The following is a 19,876-nucleotide window of genomic DNA, read 5'->3' as shown; positions in this document are numbered from 1 at the left end:
GATTGGTTCGGGGTGTGTTGCACTTTTAGAGTGATTCACATACATGGTTCTTATTCAGGTGTGATTACTTGGTATTATAAACAGGTAGATAATAAAGCATAATAATCAATTGAGCACACAAAGAATGATAATTGGCATAATGTTAACAAGTAAAGAACAGTGGTCATTTTAGTATTATATGGCATGGTTAATGATTAATTATCATATACTTTAAAAGAATAACTTTTGAAGAACATGTTCTTTAATAAAGAACAAGTATGGTAATTAAGTGGGTGGTTTTCTATGATTGACTATGGCTTCATGTAGTTGCTGGGATAGGTATTAGATGGATCCCCATAAAGTTGGATTCATCAACACCTAGGGCTTGTAAGGTTAAGATAAGCTTAGGTATCCTAAGCAATTCATTATACATGGTTGTTGTCAAGTTTGGTTTATCTTGCTAGTGATAGCTGGCTAGGGTTTCTAGGTACTTATAAGCAGGGTTGATGATGATTCCTTATTTTCTTCAAAAGAATAACTTTCGAAGAACATACTTCTTAAATATTAAGAAGTATATCAATTAGGGTTGAGGTTGTCTAGGTTTTGCTATTTGATCCACTAAGTAAGGAATGATTGGCTCCTAAATAGGATGGTTCATAATTATGAAGTATTTGTAGTGTTCAGTGGACTTGGTTATGTAATGATAAATATTGAGCCTAGATGCTATTTGGATTCATCACAATGGTGTGATGCTAAGCATGGATGAATAAGGATGATGGTTTTGACAGTAGAATCTAGGGTTTAAACTTGGTTGATCCTACTTGATCAACTAGGTTTAGTGATATGCATACATGGAATACTAAATTGCTAGTGATAGGGTTCTACATTTTATGTGGACATAGGTATGTCTTTTAGTTGCTAATGGTGGCTCTATGATTTGAATTAAAGTACCATGATCACCTGTTCTAACCTTGGGTTTAGGTTAGAAGCAAATTAGGGTTCACATGTAATAATAGAACTAGGGTTCCTAATTAATTTAGGGTTTTAGGAGTCACATGAAATGATAGGGCTATAATATCATTCCATGTGGAATTTAGGGTTTGCTATTTACAATTTAATTCTATGATTAATAACTTCATGTTAAAGTTGAAGTTCTTAATAACTTTGAAATAAAATTAATATTCAATACGGCTTTTTATTATTTTTAAATAATTTACTAATTAGGGTAATTATTAATAAGGGTTTAATTCTCTCTAATAATGATTTACCAAATTAATAAAATAAAGAAAATTAGTTTTAATGTTTTCTTTATTTATTTACTGGTTTTTATTTAATTTGGAAAGTTTTCCTAATTATTGAATTTTAATTGAATTTAGAATTAATTAAACAAGGCTTAAATAACAAGTATTAAACAATTGAATTTTTATTAAAATAAAATTTTGATTTTATATTTTTATTGGATAGATTTTTCTTTTCTAAGAATTTTGATATCTTATTTGTATTTTTCCGAGTTAATATGAATTTTATAAAAATTCTCAAAGTTGCAGTAATAATTGAATTGAAATAAAATGAAAAGGAAATGCTAGACACACCCAGAGCTATCCTACACGCAGAGGCCGACCGGTGGGCCGGTGGTCCAAGTGGACTGCCACGTGAGCGTGGACTCGGTCAAAATCGAGACCAAGTCCAGAGCTCACAGTGGCCGGCGGGAATCGGCGATCGCCGCCGATTTTGGGCTTGCGCGGGTGGGATTTTCACCCCAATCGACTCAGCATGCCAGGGCAAAGCTACTGGTGCCAGCGCCGCCCGCTAATGACCACCGGAGCAAGCTCAACGGCAAGGTGCGGCGGCGGCGGACACAGGTGACTGGTGCGGCGATTCTACGAGCGCTGCCGAGCAAAGCGAGCATGCGGTGCGGTAGAGATGCTCACCAGGAGCACGACGAGCTAGGCGGCGAGGTTAATGGAGCTCTGTATCGCCGGAATTTGCCGGTGCCGGCGTTGAGGGAGACGAGCTCGCCGACGGTGATTCCGAGCACGGTGGTCCGATTCCTCTTGCAGGAATAGCAAGTCGAGGACGGCGATGCTGATGGTAACCACGGCGAAGCTCAGGGAGGTCCCTACCGGCGGCGATGGCCGGAGTCCGGCTCAGCTAGGGTTTCGGTGTGGGGAAAAATGAGACGAGGAGGAAGAACCCGACGCGATTGTTCGTGCTGGAGCTTTTATATGGCGTCGCAGTGTGCCTCGTCATGTTGCCGATCACTGGGAGGTCGCCAGCAAGAGAGGAGGCCGAGCACGACTTCGTGCTGTCCAGCATGAGAGGTGGAGAGGATGAGGACGACCTCCTCGTCGATATTTTGGACGAAGGGTTACGGTGGGCTGGGCCGGGCCGTGGTGTTGGGCTTCTGGTGGGCTAGTTACTGGGCTGCTGCGGTCTGGAAAGGTCCAGGTGAGTTTTTCCATTCTTTTCTTTTTTCTATTTTCACTTTCTGTTTTATATTTCTTATTTGAATTCATATTTGAATTCCATACTGTTCGCAAATATTTTCATTATGTGGTTTTAACCAAAATTTGGTATACTGACTTTTGTATCACTATTCTTTGTGAATTCATATTTTATGTTAGATTGTTTGTGTATTTGTAAACTTCACTCTAAATAGTAATATTACATGAATTGATATTTTCACTTAATTTTCCTCTTTGTTAGTAATTGCATTCAACTTAGAAACATAAGAGTTGGTACCCTCATCTCTAAGCATTTCTGAAATGGTGATTATTTCTTAGTTCCTATTTGAGAAATTAATCACTTGTAGGTTATTTCATGTGAGCGACATTTCATTATAGTTTTGAAGGTTTGCTGTTATCCCATATTAAATTAGCATTTGTGTTATGGTCTATTAACACTTTGTATTATCTAGGGTAGATATTACTCTCCTCAAGGTTGGGTATTAGTTTCAATGATAAGTGGTTGATCACCCTACAGATGGTTTCAATTATAATATGTAGCACAATATTTTACTTATGTTCAAGAATTGAAGCATAAGATTTATTTGATGTGCAAATATAGGGTTTCGAATGCTATTTACCTAATGACATATGGGTTGAATCTTAATTGGGGTTTAGGTTTTATTTGTGATCACCTAAGTGATACACAAACTAGGTTTGAGACTTGATTCTGGGTTGTAGAGATGAGATGGCACCATATTGCATGCTAGGGTTTAATCTCCCCTAACCATGTTAAGATGGTTGCTTGCTTAATATTTCATGTGCTTCTCTAATTACTAAGGATTTGAGAATTGGTTTTAGCTTCTACCAATTAACTTCTATTATCTTCTTAATCTATTGTTAAAGCAACTAAAGTTGTTATAATTCTTTTTATAGCTAACTTTGGTTCTAATGATGAATGGTTTCCCACCTTACAAAATATAGAGTTTAACTCTAAAGGTTTTCTTGGGGTTCTTACGTGAAGGATAGGTGTAATGTAGATGTGGTAGAGTTGTACTTATGATCACCAAGTGATTCACAAGTTAGGATTGAGATATAAGTCTAGTTTTGTTTACTAGTGATCTCCCTATAATTTCATGTGGGGATGAGATCTACTTATCCTAGTAGGGTTTAACTTATCCTCACATACCTCAAGAGCATGATCATGGATTAGGCATGATCAACTTGTTCTTAATATCTCTACCTCAAGTTCTTAGGGTTTATGATCATCACTCAATTTATAATGATCAAGATTTGGCTTCCTAATAAGGTATCTCTCATTAAATGGGTTCTCACTTCCATGATCAAGCATTGTCTAGATCAATCAAGGTGTAGCACTTCTAATTTACCTTCTTGTATGGGTCTACTATGATTGTCTCTTTGGTTTATATCCCAGGAGAATGCCTGAGATATTATGTTAGGGTTCTACTTAATCAATGATGATACTATCATCTGGGTATATGGGTAGTTCTCTCCCTTAAACTCAAGTGTTGCCTCAACTAACTTGAGTGTAACACCATATTTGATCTCTCTTATATAAGAATGGATTATTCTAGGTTATGGTGTACTCCTAATACTCTAGTTCAATGGTTGTCCTTTATTCTTAAATAGATAAGGCTATGTTTTGTATGATTGGTCTCTCTCATTTTGGAAAGGACTTTAATACTAACTTAAGGTTAGGCTCCATAGGGATTGCTTGTGGTCACCAATATTTATGGTTAAAATAAATGGTTTCTCTCTCTAGGAATGTCTTGAATAATATCCTAGGGTTCCTCTTAAAGATGATGATTTGAATACTTGGATGTATATCCAAGGTTTAGCTCAAGGTTTGTTATTGCTTCTCTAATAATGGTTATAGAACTCCCACCTCTCTAGGTTTGATGTACAATAATGTGGAATAGAGAAGGATATATATTTCTAGAGTGGATTTCCTTGTTATGTTTCCAAGAATGAAATAATATGAATACCATGAGGTTCATGGTAGGATCATGGATTTGTTTAAGACATGGAGAAGATAAGTGAAGAATGGTTTCTCCATTTTATTGTTACTTGGTTTGTACTTAAATAGATGTTCTTATGTTATGGCAAGAAATACCATGTTATGATCTTTAATAAGATCAAGCAATTGATCATTGAGTAAAGTGTTGTTATGTTGATTATTAGTTCCATTTGATCTAACCCCTTAGATCAAATCATCTCTACCCAAAACAATGTTTTAACAAAGTCACATTGAGGTTTATAGCGCTTGACTTGATGAGCTACTTCAATTCCACCAAGGTCAAGTGAAACTTCGATTCATCGTGATCTGTTTTACTTTAAAGCGCGAAAATTCCCCAGATTTTCTATGCATGAATGCAATGCACACATCTATTTCCTCTATTTTTGTAACCCCATTACCTGGGATATTACAGTCTCTACCCCTTAAACTAAACTTCGTCCTCGAAGTTTGAACTCTCTCACGTTTCCGAAGTGTGGTTCTGACTTATGCAGACTTAGACTTTTCTAGAACTCCGTGGTGATCTCACTGGATATAATTGTATATATGTTATCACCAGAATTTGACCAAGTTAGAGGTGGGCCGCGATCAAGATGGACTTGAAGATATATATATAGAAGAAATACGTGAATCGGCCTTGTGTACCAAGTTTGGGCTAATTGCCCGTATATCTGTACCATAGTAGGATACGTGTCTGTTAGGAGTTAGAGTTTTACCCGTGCACGGTTAAGTGCACGCCCGAAGTAGAAAGTCTCTTGGACTATAAATATGTATGTAGGGTTTATGAAATAAACGACAACCAACGTTCAACACAAACAAATCTCGGCGCATCGCCAACTCCTTCGTCTCGAGGGTTTCTCCGGTAAGCACCATGCTGCCTAGATCGCATCTTGCGATCTAGGCAGCACAAGCCTACCCACGTTGTTCATGCGTTGCTCGTGCTGAAGCCCTTTTGATGGCGAGCAACGTAGTTATCTTAGATGTGTTAGGGTTAGCATTGTTCTTCGTATCATATGCTGTCGTAGTGCAACCCTTATACATCTAGCCGCCCTTACACCTATCTCGGGTGTAGGGGCGGCACCCGCTTGATCATAGTTTAGAAGATCCGATCCGTTACGGTTGCTCCTTGTTCATCAAGGATTAGTTTAACATCCGCAATAGTTAGGCCTTACAAAGGGTTGGAGGATCCAGCGGCGTGTAGGGTGGAGTTTGCTAGCCCTAGACGGGATGTTCCGGGGATCAACCTCGTGTTGGTTTTTAGGCCCCGTCTAGGATCGGCTTACGGTCACCGTGCGCGAGCGCGAGGCCCAATCGTGAGTAGGATGATCCGATTATGCGGTGAAAACCCTAAATCGTCGTAGATCGCTTTAACTTTATCTTGATCAAGCAGGACCACCATATATTCGGACACCTTGTACGAATCATGGGTGGATCGGCTCTTTGAGCCGATTCACGGGATAACTCGAGAGCCGATTGAGGCTCGTATTTAACGTTTACGTGTATGCCATGCAGGAAACTAAGCGAGGCATCATCCAACACCTTCCCGACCGGGTATAGGTCAGGTGGCACGCCCTTGCGATAGCATCGGACGTGTGACCAGGAGGCTTTGCGGGCCGTCGCTCCGAGGGACTGGGGCCAGCCGCAGCCCTAGTTGTTCCCGGCTCTACGGTGTTGCCAGTCGCTGCCCGCCGGTGGGTTTCTGACCGCAACACATTCTGGCACGCCCGGTGGGACCATCTTCGACATCCGCCGCATCGCCATCTACATCCGAGATGGCGGAAAACACTCCGGTCAAGTACGAGGATCTGCCTGACGAACTCAAGAAGAAGCATGACGAGATCAAGGCGGTCCTCGAAGCCGAACTCATCGGCTCTTTCCACAGAACCCGCTCCCATGGCGTCAGGTGGAAGGGGTTCTCACCTGAAGGCGCACTCGATGGAGTGGACCTGTCCGCCCCGTCAGAAGAACGCACCAGGTCGCTGCGTCAGGAGATCAACTACATGGTGGCTCATTCGCTGCACCGCCACTCTGAGAGCCTGGTAAACACTTTGGAGCGTGTCGCGCTGCGCGTGGTCCAGGAAATCATGAGCCATCAGTACCCTCTGTCAAGACCAGCTCGCGGGACCTGTCAAGGAGAGGTGCAACTCCAGTCCCGTCCACCGTTGCCATGCGCATCAGCAGCGCCGGAAATGCCGAGTTCATCGGCATACGCCGTTAACATGGTGGAGAATACTTACCATGGAGGGTGCCAGCCAGAGTTCTCGTGCAATATCAACATGGTAGGACCTGGGCACCACTCTGGTAAGGACGGAGATGAGGGCAGCTGCTCTCATGGCAAAGACACAGAGGAAGCCGCTCCACGCGATCGGCTCCACCAAGACGGCAAGCGCTACGTCATAGAGGGAGAAGTGAAGAACATAAGATATCAACGACCTCTCTCTGATCACCTCCTCAACAAGTATGTGAGTCAGTATGACCAACGCCGGCGATACAGCGACGATGATGAAAAGGATCGTCTGGCTAGGGACGACAGGAGATGTCGTCGGCATGATCACGACGAGGAGCGATACGAGCGCCACGCCAAGGAAAAGTCGAGGGAGCAAGACGACGAGGAAAGGCACTGGGACTGCCCCTTCTTCAGACACTGCTGGGATTCAGGAATGAGCCGATTGCCAACAATCGGCAATTGCCCAGAATGCAAACAGAAGAAGAAGGATGCAGCTAACGTGTCTGTGTTCAAACGTCTAGGGCCTCTCCCGCCTCGGAACAGGCATGCTGACTCCGCTCGGGTGGAAGATCTCGAGGAACTAGAGGACGATGATGAAGAAGACAAGTATCATCGGCCAAGGTGGTGGCCACGCCCGTGCTCTTCCGCCGCGCCCGCCACATCCGCGTCCGCCACGCCGCCCCGCCCCGCCCGCACGCTTCCACCACGCGGCCACGTCCGCCACGCAAGCGCGCGCCACGTCCGCCTCAGTCGTGGGAGGAGACGAGGTGGAGGAGCAGCACGGTCGCGCCGCGGGAAGCCGCTGCGTGTGCCGTGCAGCTGCCCCGAGCTCGCCCCAACGCCGCCCTTTCCCTTACGCCGGCCCCGCCCCGACGCTGCCCCGAGCGCGTCCCTTCGGCCATTAAATTCACCGAGAGGACCGAGCCATGCACGCGATTGGCACGAGCAGGGGCGGCGCAGAGCACGAAACTGCCGTGTCATTGTTGTACGTCCCAGGGCCCTCGAGCTACGAGGGTAAGGGAGCAAGAGGCCGGTGGCTAGAGGGAGAGCTCGATGGAGGGCTCGCCGCCGCCAGGAGATGGGGGATTTGACAGTGTCAGGAATCAGGAGAGAGATGAGGAGAACGGATGGGCTCGATCTCCTGGTCAAACAGGGGGGGAAATGCTCGCTTTTCTCTCTCGTTGGTATGGGCCCACCATATGTATTCTGTCTGTATCTCCATTGTACTCAAGAAAATGCTCAGATGTTGTTTGGGGACCATTGCACACGTGGGCAAATGATAGACCGATTTCTGCCGGGAGCATATACCGTCCGGTTTATTCTCGACTTTTCCAGCGTCATATACCATAAACATAGGGGTAGAGGTGACATTACGAGGCACTTGAGACGTCATTGTCGCCTACGTGAAGCAGGCTTGAGCTGTCGAGGAAGTAGTGGATCTCCTGATCTGCTAGATCCCTTCCAGCCGCCACTGGCTGGCACTGGCTTAGATCAACATGCCGAGGTCAGTCTTCATGTTGCTTGTGTGCGGACTACGATTAATGCAGAACTTAGGGAATTTAGAGGACGATCTGGGATGGGTGTTAATACGGGTAGATCACCAGACGCCGGACTCCCCTGTTTTTTATATATGCACATGCAACGAGGGGCTAAAACAATTAGTTTGGCTTACGTACATGTGAGGGTTCAATAGTTGGTTAGTGGGCCCTCCCTTTATACTTTCATTATTTCATTTTGACTCGGTTCTTTTTGTTATAATCAACACAACAAATAACAAAGAACGAACAAAGTAAACCATGGGGGATGAAGATTTTCATGTGGAAAAATATCTCCAACAAAGAAAGGAAAAAATCACTAACGATAGCCAGCAAAATTTAACTATACCAGGATTATTTCACAACGACGTTAGTTTTTCAATGAAGCAATCAACCCTAGTCGGCAGCTTGTAGGATGTATTTATAGACAGAGATGACCCTCCTCTCCTCTCGGCCTAACCCTCCCCGCGATGGGACTCGCTTTGCAAGTCAAAAGTTAGCCTCCCTTTTATATATATAAATTTGGATCTCAATATAACAAGATTTACATTGAGACAATTTTATCTTGTAGCATGAATATCAACAATCTCCTGAACAACAAAGAAAACACATTTGACGCCAAATAGCCACTAGGAATAAACACTTATACTAACCAAGCTCAAGCAAAGCTCAAACTTGGCAACATGAACTGGTTTTTTCATCATATTGACAAGATTATCATGGGTTCTAATATTGCATGCCTATAGTCTAACTTGAGATCAATGTGCTTTATCCTCTCATGGAATATTTGATATTTAGTAAGTTATATTGCACTTTGACTATCACAGTATAGAGTAATGCAAGTATTATCTTCACAAAGCTTATCATACAAACCTTTCAACCAAATAGATTATTTGCAAGCTTCAGCAAAGCCATTTGTTCTACTTGATTGTAGAATGGGCAACAATAGGTATTAATGTTGCCTTCCAAGTCACAACACATTCACCACCAGTGAGCGCATAACATGTGAAGGACCTCCTCTTATCAAAATCAGCAGCACAATCTCAAACCGTATAGACAGCGAGTGCCTCACCGATCTTTCCAAATTTGAAGTAAAATTTTGGATGTGCCACAAAGGTACCCTAAAAATTTACTAAATAGATTTCCAATGTTTTTTTACCACGATCAACCATGTATTGACTAACCAGACTCATTGCATATGATAAATCATGACAAGAACAAACCATGGCATATATTAAAGAACCAACAACACTAGAATATGAAACTCGTGGAATGTATTAAAAATCATCATCAAAAGTAGGGGACTACAAAGCTAACAAGTTGAAGTGAGAAGCAACTGTATGATTAGACTTAGCATCAAGCATATTAAAATGTTGAAGGACCTTCTTAATGTATCTTTGCTGACCATGAAATAAAAAGCAATATTGATGCTGCTTGTCATTTCTATACCTACTATTTTCTTAGCAGCACCAAGATCCTTCATATCTTAACTATGACTTTAAAGTAACAATCAGCATACCATCAGCATATAACAACAAGTACATAGGTGATACATCAACAATCTTCATGAAAACATATATCATATTGTGATCTCCCAAAACCACGTGCAAGCATAATTGAATCAAACCTTTTGTACCATTGTCTTGGAGACTGATTCAAACCATAAAGGGACACCATTAATTTGCAAACAAGTTCCTCCTTACAAGGCACAACAAAACCGTTGGTCCATGTATATCTCCTCATTCAGTTCTCCATGCAAAAAATCATTCTTCATATCTAACTTCTCAAGCTCAAGATCATGCATAGCCACAATACCGAAATGCACGAACGGAACTATGTTTCACAATCGGAGTGAATACATAATTATAATCAATTCCTGAAATTTGGGTGAAACCTTTTGCTACTAACCTTGCCTTAAACCTTGGATGTTTATTTGGAGACAAAACCTCCCTTTCTCTTGAAGATCCACTTATGCAAGACATCTTTTTTTGTTTAGGCAAGCACACAACATCCCATGGTACATTTTTTAGGCGATTTCATCTCCTCTTGCATAGCAGAAATCTACTTCTCGCGGTCAACGGATGGAACATGTTCAGTATATGTAGTAGGATCAGAACCATTCTTCACTTGTTCAGCACAACTCAAAGTGTATTGAGTAATATCATATTTTTAAATTAACCAAGGGGATGACCTTTGTATCACTCGTTCTATCAGCAGCAATGGAATTATTGTTTGCTCCAAAACATGTGGTGAATTTTGAACAACAATATTATCATTATCGTTTTCAGAAACTTCATTTTTTCTCATTCAGGTTATCCACATGCATGCTAACCTTCTCTTTCTCTCATTACAAATATTGTAAAGATCAAAATATTAGAACATACATAGATGGACTATCATGATACATAACAGTCTCATTGAAAAACAACATTTCTGCTCATCAAACCCATTTAATTTTCAGCATTCTACAACTTAAATGCTTAACTCATGAACCATAGACAAATAAGAAGTGCAACCGAAAACTCTCAACTATGTATAATCAGCAGGAGAACCAAACCATACCTCAATGGCAGTTTTCTTATCAAACGGAATGCAAGGTGACATGTTTATCAACTAACAGGTGGTGGAGGCTGCTTTAGCTCCAAAACGCATGTCTAGCCCATCATTAGACAATGTATAAAAAGCCTTGGAGATGATGGTTCTATTCATCCTATCAGCCACACCATTATGTTGAGGAGTATGCGGGATGGTGTCTTTCCTGACAATGCCTTCATCGTTGCAGTAATCATTAAAAACAGTACAAGAAAATTGCATTCCAGTCTTAGTACGAAGCAATTTAACATTCTTTTCAGTTTGCGTCTCTACCATAACTTTCCACTTTTTAAAAGCATCAAACACATTAGATTTATGTTTCGGAAAGTAAGGCTATGTTTTTCTAAAGTAATCATCAATTACAATAACCATGTAATTTGCACCATCAATACAAGTCTTCCGAGAAGGTCCACACACATAAGCACGCACATAATCTAATATTCCTTTGGTAGTATGAACAAAAGCATTGAATTTTACCCTCTTATGCTTACAAAAATGCATTGCTCAGAGAATTCTAACTTACTCTTGTTGCTGCCATCTAGGAGGTTCTCTCCTTTGCAATATTTTCATGCCATGTTCACTCATATGTCCGAGACACAGATGCCAAGTTTTACTAAGTTCATCAGGAATAACGGCATCAACAATAGCACCAGTCGAAGTGCTATCTCTAAGAACATACAACAACTTCGCCTAAGACATATCACCAAACATGTCAATGAGGCAACCTTTTGATACCTTCAAAACTTTGTTGGAGTGTTTATACCCCTCGGCATCAAAGGTGTTGAGTGAGATCAGATTTCTTGGCATGCTTGTATGTGTCTTACCTCAGTCAATGTGTGTATCATGTCATCATGCATCCTGATATGAATAGAGCCAATACCCACGATCTCACGTGGGTGGTTGTCTCCCATACACACAACATCTCCACTCTTCACGAATTCATAAGAAATGAACCGGTATTTGTTACAACAAATATGAAACAAATATCCATAATCAAGTTTCCATTCAGAACTACCAGAAACATGACCACCAAAGACAACTTGGAAATCATTATCAGAATTATCACTGGAAACAATAGCTGCCTTACATCACCATCAGATTTCATTTTTAGTTGGTAAGTACAATTTATTTTCTCCTTGTTCTGCAACTTCCAAATATCATCATTCATCAATGATGTGATTATTTTTCTTATAGTACATGCATAACTTGTCTTTTCCATTGGACTTTGAACGGGCTTTGTCGGTCTTGTTGTTGTATGTGTTGTATTTGTTGTTGGTGGTATTTATTTTGCTCGAACTACATCGAACCTGGATGATGACCCCGTTGCATGTACCATAGTTTTCTTATTTTCCCTCTATTGGAGGGACTCATAAACTTAGGTAAGGGTTAGTTCATCACGGCTTAATAATATGGTGCCCCAGAAATCTGTAAAGGAACTAGGCAATGCTACTAACAACAGAAGAGCGAGATCTTCATCTTCGTACCTTACCTCCATGGACAACAAGTAAGAGACGATTTCCCTAAAGATCGATAGGCGATACATCACCGACACACCTTCTTGCAACTTGTGAGAGAGAGAAAATCATCTTCATGCGCATCTTACTCGTTAGATGTTTGGACATGCATATCGATTTCAGTTTCAACCACAACGATGATGCAGTTTTCGCCAGCAACACTTCCTACAAAATATTACTGGACAAATAGATTTCAATGAAAGACAAATCCTTATGGTCCTTCTGCTTTTCTTCACCAGTCCATATTTTTGCATCGTTCTTGCCAAATACACAGCCCACGCTTCATAAAGATCAAATGTTTGGATGAGGATCGCCCTCATCTTAACTTGCCAAAAAGAGAACCTTGGGGTTTAGTCTGTCCAGCTGTGGTTGATCAAAATTCAACGATGACATGTTGCAAACCCTAGAAGGGAAAACGGTATGTAATACCACTTGTTATAAACGAGACAAGCAAATAATGAAGAACGAATAAAGCTACACCAGAGGGGACACAAGATATTAACATGGAAAAACCTCTCCAACAAAAATAGAAATGTCATGGGCTCTGGGCAAAAAAATTTAACTAATCAGGAGTTTTTACATGGTTCAAACTCATCGTTTCTTGTTGTTTTCTCGCCCCAAAATTATTTCTTTCCTGCCAAAGTTTCCTATGAAACTCAGGCGATGTCGTTCAACATCAACAATTATGGCATACCAGCCTATCAAACAATTTAAGTCCAGGAATAAAAATATTTAGCCATGAATACAACTGTGGGTTCATTATTAGAGTACAGTACAAGTTATCTTGAAAGTATATCAAACAATTGAAGTTCGGAAATAAAAAAAAATTAGCCATGAATACAACTTGCCCGGTGGCCTTATCACATGCTATAAATTCTTTTGCATGGTAGATGAAGCAGTAACTGTTTCTTTGGAGCTTTTCGACGACATGCTTCCTCCGGCAAGTGTGAATATATAACCTGATGTGGATTTCTTGCTATCCACACAACCGAGATAATCAACATCTGAATAGGCAATAACTTCTAGGTTATCATGCCTTTTATATATAAGCATGCATATAGTATTTTGTGTCTTCCATGTAACGCAACACTTTCTTTGCGGCCTTCGAGAGGTCTAGTCCTAGATTATGATGGAATCTGCCAGGCTTTAGGCCAACAACTCGCAACCTCTTCAAGAAAATTTTCTTCTATATTTGTAGTCAGATTGTTCACTACGTTGTTGACTTGCTGAACAGGTTCCTCCACAAGGCACTAAACCATAGAAAATGTATCTTTAGGTAAAATACAATAAATACAATTTTGTTGGTTGGGGCGGGAACATAAATTATACTTGTATATATGTAGGGACCTGGAGCCAAAAATATATTTGAGAGGGGGCATATTGGGTTTTGCTTAGTGAGTGGGAGCACTAAAGCTTAAAGTATAGAACTTAACCTTATTGGTGAAAATTAAGTGGGAGCAATTGCCGCCTCAAGCTAGTGCCTTATATAGTCGCGAAGTACATGCCTGAAGGACTCCAGTATCATGGACTTACAGTGGAATTAAATTGTTGCCATGTTGTTACCTTAGCATCCCTATGAAATTAAAAGGATCTTATATCTGGCATGTATTTAACTTATAACGTATCTGGCAACTAGCTAAACGGTGTTGATGATAGGTTTAAATTCCTTATTAGGATGTGAGCACTTTACCGTTATTTGGTCACTTTGGCTATGTAAAAATGATAAGGTATTAAATGATAAAAAAATCTTCTCTCATGCATGTTATCTACTCGTGCATAGATTTAATCCATTTATGGTCATCTCTGTAGCTGCGGAGAATTGAGACATGTTTATGTAGTCGTAGTCAACTAGAATTAAGATCGTGAACCTTATCATCTTTTCTATGACCAATTCGAGTAAGGAAATTATGATCTTTATGACTAGGCTGGTTGTAGAAAATTAGGGTTTGAACCCTCCAAAACGGCTTACAACCAATTGTTGCGAAATGGTCATACAATTTATTTTTAGTCATTGTAATAAGGTCATTAGTTAACATATTTCTTGCAGTGTTGGAGGATGCGGCGAGGGATATGTTTAACATGAATGGCATCTTGATATACGGATTGGTATTCCATCGCGATATGCTTCTTTACAAGTTTTATGAGAATTATTTGTATTGCGCCTTTTTATTTTAATATTTTGCATGGATTCTAGTCATGCAGATGCCTGGTCTAATGCTTAAACCTTTTAGGTAATAAAGCACCATTTATCATTTTTTACTTATAACATGAAATGAAATGTTACCTTAAATATTTGGAATTGTCAATTGTCACATGCTCCATGGCATATTTCCTTGAGTGACTATAGGCATTTATGCTTGTTTTGAGGTTGATCAAGTCAGGAAACTCTCGAGATCAAGTCAAGCTAATTAGATGCTTCTAATTGTCATCTTCAGTGTCAACTATGGAAGTTCTATACTATTTTTTCTTTCAATAAAATGAATATATTAATATCGCGAACATACTAGCTATATTTCAGGCGACTGCAGCTTTCATCCTAAAAATTACGACTCAGACACTTGAGGAGCATCACAAAAACTGCAGTCCAGTGATGCCACCCCCTCTTGCCAAGGCTATTGTTGCAAGCCACCAAACACCCACACATGTGAAGAACTTCTATGCTATACACACTGCAAGTCTGAATCAGCACAGATGTTGCATGATACAGAATTTTGAGTTCTCCTATTGATTCATAATACTTAGAACACCATAATTTGTTGAATGTCGTATAACATGTGAGCACAAACCAAAGAACAAAAGCTTGTCCACAGTTATGGAAAGAGAAACTCCGGCATGACAGTTACATCCTCCACCAAGAAAGGTATATTTAGATGGAACCTACTCAACTTTGCAGTAATACTCCTACTAAATTGAACAGGAGTATGTGAGGTTTCACTAGCTCACTTATCATCGATCGTTAATCTGATCTCTCCTCTGACGTTTCCGAAGCTCACACTGGCACTCAGCTGGCTGCTGCACATTGACATGTTTCCTCTTTGGCATTGGCGCCGTCGTCGTCTGCCGCAGCTCACGCGACGTCATCACCAACTTCTCCATTGTCGGAGTCATGTAGCCCTGCGTCTTTCGAGCGCACTCCTTCGTCATGCTCCCAGACTTCCAGCCGGACGCAGCCGGAGCAGTCCACAGCTGCATCGGCGAGGCGCGCTGCTGTGTGTGCGAACTCATGCCGGAAAGCAAGCACGCTCTCCCTGTCAGCTGGTACTCCCGCCGGTCAGCGACGCGAAAGCCAAGATCGCGCAGCTCGTCCATGAGCTCGTCGCAAGTAGGGTCATGTGCCATCCCTGGCGCCGACTGCTCGACGGTCTCGAGCCGGCTTTCGAGGATGCGCGCGGCCTCACTGTGCTCGCCGCGATCAGCAACTTCCCTTGCGGCGGCGATGTCTTCGGTAGCCGCAACACGGACGCGCTCCCTCTCCACATCCATGGATATCTCCATGTGGGTAACTTCAACCGGCCTCTGGACAACGGCATCTTCACCGACAATGTCGACCGCCTGACCTGCTGCGGCGTCTCGGTACGTGGCGCTCACTTTGAGAAGGCGGGTGACATCGTCTGTAGGTTCAGCTCTTGGCACGTCCACGAGCATCAAGAAGCGCCTCTCCTCATCAGCATAGAGCTCACCGACGTGAATCGAAGCAGCCCGGCCGTCGTCGTCCACACGGTTGTCGTAGCAGCCGGATTTGACCTCCCACACGCGCACGCCGGGATGGCAGCACGTCACTGCGATGCGCACCTCCTGCACGACGACCGAGAGGAGCCCGCCGATGCACTGCGCAAGGCCGCCTGGTTCTCGATGAAGGAAAACGTCCCGCCGGTCGCCTCCGAGATACCGTGCATCGCCGCTGCGTCGTGGTCGGTGCCGAAGCCGAACGTGTGGATCGGTACAGCGCCACCACGAGTGTGCCTGAACGAACGCGGCACGAGGTCCATGTAGGCACCTCGCGAGACATACGTGTCCTGTCCATCCGAGAGAAGGATGATGCTAGCGACGGCGTTCCTGTAACGGCGGTCCTGGAGCATCCGGGCGGCCACGCGTAGGCCCTCACCGATGTTTGTACCACGGCCTGCGACCAGGGACTGCACGGCGAGCTTTGCCCAGGCCTTGCCCGCGTCCGACATACGCGTAAGATGGATCAAGCGGCTGGCGCCGCTCGAGAAGGACACCACGGAGAGGCGGTCGGCGGAGTCCAGGTTGTCGATGACGAAGCCCATAGCTTGCTTCAGCAGCGCTAGCTTGCGGCCGGTCATGCTGCCGCTGACGTCGAGCACCGTCACCAGATCCAGGGGCGCGCGCCCCTCGTTGGCAGCTACTGCTGGCGCCTTGGCGTGCACGAGCACCGCGAACCTGTCGCGCGACGCGTCCCTGGCGAGGGCCGCGTACTCGCAGTGCGTCTTGAGGACCACCACCCCATTGCGGTGGGATGCTCCGCTGGTGTTCTCCACTGGCTCGTCGTCATCGTAAACGCCGTCTGGGACCTCTGGAATCGACGGCGGCGAGGTGTAGCGAGTAGCGGAGGGCAAGGGCGGCAGTGGTGCGTTGACGGCGGGCAGAACACTCCACCGCGCCCTGCAAAGCGGGCAGTCGTGGTTGCCTTGCGCGACGCTGGCGGCGATGCAGCTGAGGTGGAAGGTGTGATAGCACTCGGCCGTGAAGCGGGCGCCCTGGCCGCGGACCAAGGCGCCAAGGCAGATTGCGCACCGGTCGCTCTCGGTCTCGCTCGTGCTCCCCAGAGACCATCGGTTCCCCATTGGAGCAAAACTAGTTTTTGATCTGTTGTGTGTACCAAAGATTGCTATTTTGCCACAATATATATAGGATCAAGAACACGAGACATGGTCGGAAGCTGCTGCGCTGGGTTGCGTAAGTAATCAGCAGTTCAGCCTTTCCATGTTTTCATGCATGTACGCGTCAACATAAAAAAGAACGCAGTAACGAACAACCTATGTAGCCTAAGAGCAGCTCTAACGGAGCATGTAAACACACAAATTGTTTTTCGCGTTTACAACCACGAAAAATGACTTTTACGGCTTGAAAACATCTCACGCGAAACAGAGCCCACAAACTGGACCCGTGAAAGAGAATGTTCCACGTGAGATGTTCTCAAAATGTAAAAGTCATGATTTAAGCATTATCAATACTACAACAACCAAATGATGTATAATAATTTATAGTTTTTTTTTTACATCAAATTGTCGTGATCACAGCAATCCAAACGTACATTGGGTCATTGGGTAATGTTCAACTATTGAGTCCAAAAATTTACACATCATCCTCGATGAATACAAGAGATCATCAAACCATGTCGTCGCCGTGAATCTCATCTTGCACACCTCCATCACCACCACTCATACGAGATTCACCTAGGCCACTTGACGATGTGCCACCGCCTTGGCGAGCTAGTCTCCTCCTTTCCAAGATGTCCGAAAGCATCATTTGGTTCCATCGAACACCACCTCCTCTTCTATCTAGTTCAACCTCGGCATCTTCATCATCATCGTCGAATTGAATCCGCTCACCGGTTATCTTTACCGTGTTCCCATTAAGCAAAGTATCTTCATCATCATGAACGATGTCGTGCCGATTGCGCATTGTAGCTACAACGGATTAAGCTTAAGTACTGCAAGAATCTAATTACATGCACATTATCATGGAGAGGACAGAGGTCATACCATGCAGAATCATCGTCGAGCACGTTGTCTGCACCGTCCAAAGGGCACGCAATGACAATAGTCGAAGACTGAGCGACGAAGGGCTGAGGCTCAGCGGCGACCTGCTTGCTCTTATCGGACACACGATTGAGCGCTTTGGGAACGGGCACATGCTATTGCGGCTCGGCCGCCGGTGACGAACCAGCGACTAGGGGTCGCTGGTGTTCCCCAAGCGCTTCCTCTTCGGATTATAGGTGCCCACAATCATGTGCGTGACGGATACAGTGACCCGGTAAACGGATACATCAGTGGCGGGAGGAAGCTCGGTGAGGTCCATGGGGCAAGATCCGGTGAGCGGCGGCGTCAGAAAGCGAGTTGGGCGGGAGATTGAAGGCGGCGGCAGCATGGATGCGGTAAGGGGGAAAGCTGAAATGTGCCTCGCGGGCAAACAACTAGAGCAATACAAGGCACGATTGGTTTGGCCCTCCGGACGATGAATGTAGGGTTCGGAGGACGGTTTCTAATAAATACAATTTTCGGGTGTTTACAGGTTCCGCCAAAGCGACCTATTTTTGCGGAAACTAAAAACTAGCGATTATTTGAAAGTTTTCACGTGTTTACATACTAAAGCTAAGGGCATCTCCAGCCGCGTCCTCCAAAACGGTCCCCAAAGGGATTTGAGGCGCGTCAGACAAAAAATCGTTCCCAGCCGCGCGCCCCAAAGGTCTTTTCCATCCAGCGCGGCCCAAGTGTCCGGTGCCCCGAGCCCGTCCCAGCTACACAGGGGACACTCCGGGCACGCCGGACACAACCAAATGCGAGGCCAGTAGATGCGGGCCCGACGCGTTAGCGAACGGACGCTCAACTGCCGCCTACCTAGCGATGGTGCAGTTGCCGGAAGGGGAACCATCGCATTGGTAACTGCGTCGATCGACGCGCGAACCACCGGAATGGAGCGTGAACTCCACGGAAGAGCAACCAATGCTCTCTTCGATATTTGCGCCGCCATTCATCCGCGCTCAATAATAAGATCCCTACGTATGCGCTTTCCGATCTACAACTGGCCGACGCCATTCATCGAAAGCTCTCCTCTCTCACAACGAGCAATCTCTCTCAGCTGCCATCAGAGACCGACTGCGAGGGTAAGCCGTCGGGATGGCACCATTGGTGGGACAAAGTTGCGACACCTAGCAGCGATGATTCCCCGCTGCCGGACAACGGGGAGGAATGGGAGGCCGAGGAGGAGGAGGAAGAGGCTGAGGAGGAAGAGGCGAAAGCGAAGGTGAAGGTGCAGCCGGCGAGCACCATCGATGATGAGGAGGACACAAGTTCCTCTGATGCGTCGAACGACACCACCTCTTCGGAAGAGGTGACAAGCAGGAAGCGCCACCGTGAGAACGACGAGGCGGGGGCCTCAAAAAAAGTAGTTTAAATTTTTATATATAATTTGTTAATGTTTTTTCAAAGTTTTTATATGTAATTTGTTTATGTTGCACCGCTTTGAATATTAGTACAACAATATTGGTACAGCGTTACCTACACATTTCTTCTATCGATTAAAATGAAAATACGGTATTTTAAAGTTTTGGCCGTGTTTGGAGAACGCGTCTGGAGAGCAACGTCCCCTAAACGTGGCACAAAGAAAACACGTCCCTGATAAATGGGTGCCATTTGAAGGCCATTTTTCGAGACGGAGCTGGAGATGCTCTAAAAATACTATACTAAGGGATAGTTACGGACGAGTTAGGCGATAACAAGGCCTAGATCCTACCTGCAATCTGAACGCAAAGAAAGGAAATAGGAACGTGCCCCTAATTTTGCAACTAAAGTATGTTCTGTCCT

The 19,876-nt window shown here is 44.0% G+C and overlaps 1 pseudogene; it reads right to left on the bottom strand.

Moving 5' to 3' along the window:
• Window positions 1-15,272: 15,272 nt before the first annotated feature.
• LOC124695854 lies at window positions 15,273-17,134 on the bottom strand (annotated as a pseudogene).
• Window positions 17,135-19,876: the final 2,742 nt, after the last annotated feature.

Source organism: Lolium rigidum, chromosome 3 (genome assembly GCF_022539505.1).
Source record: "Lolium rigidum isolate FL_2022 chromosome 3, APGP_CSIRO_Lrig_0.1, whole genome shotgun sequence".
In the NCBI taxonomy this organism is placed as follows: domain Eukaryota; kingdom Viridiplantae; phylum Streptophyta; class Magnoliopsida; order Poales; family Poaceae; genus Lolium; species Lolium rigidum.
Note: the sequence above shows the minus strand (reverse complement) of the source record. Positions and strands in the feature narration are given on the sequence as shown.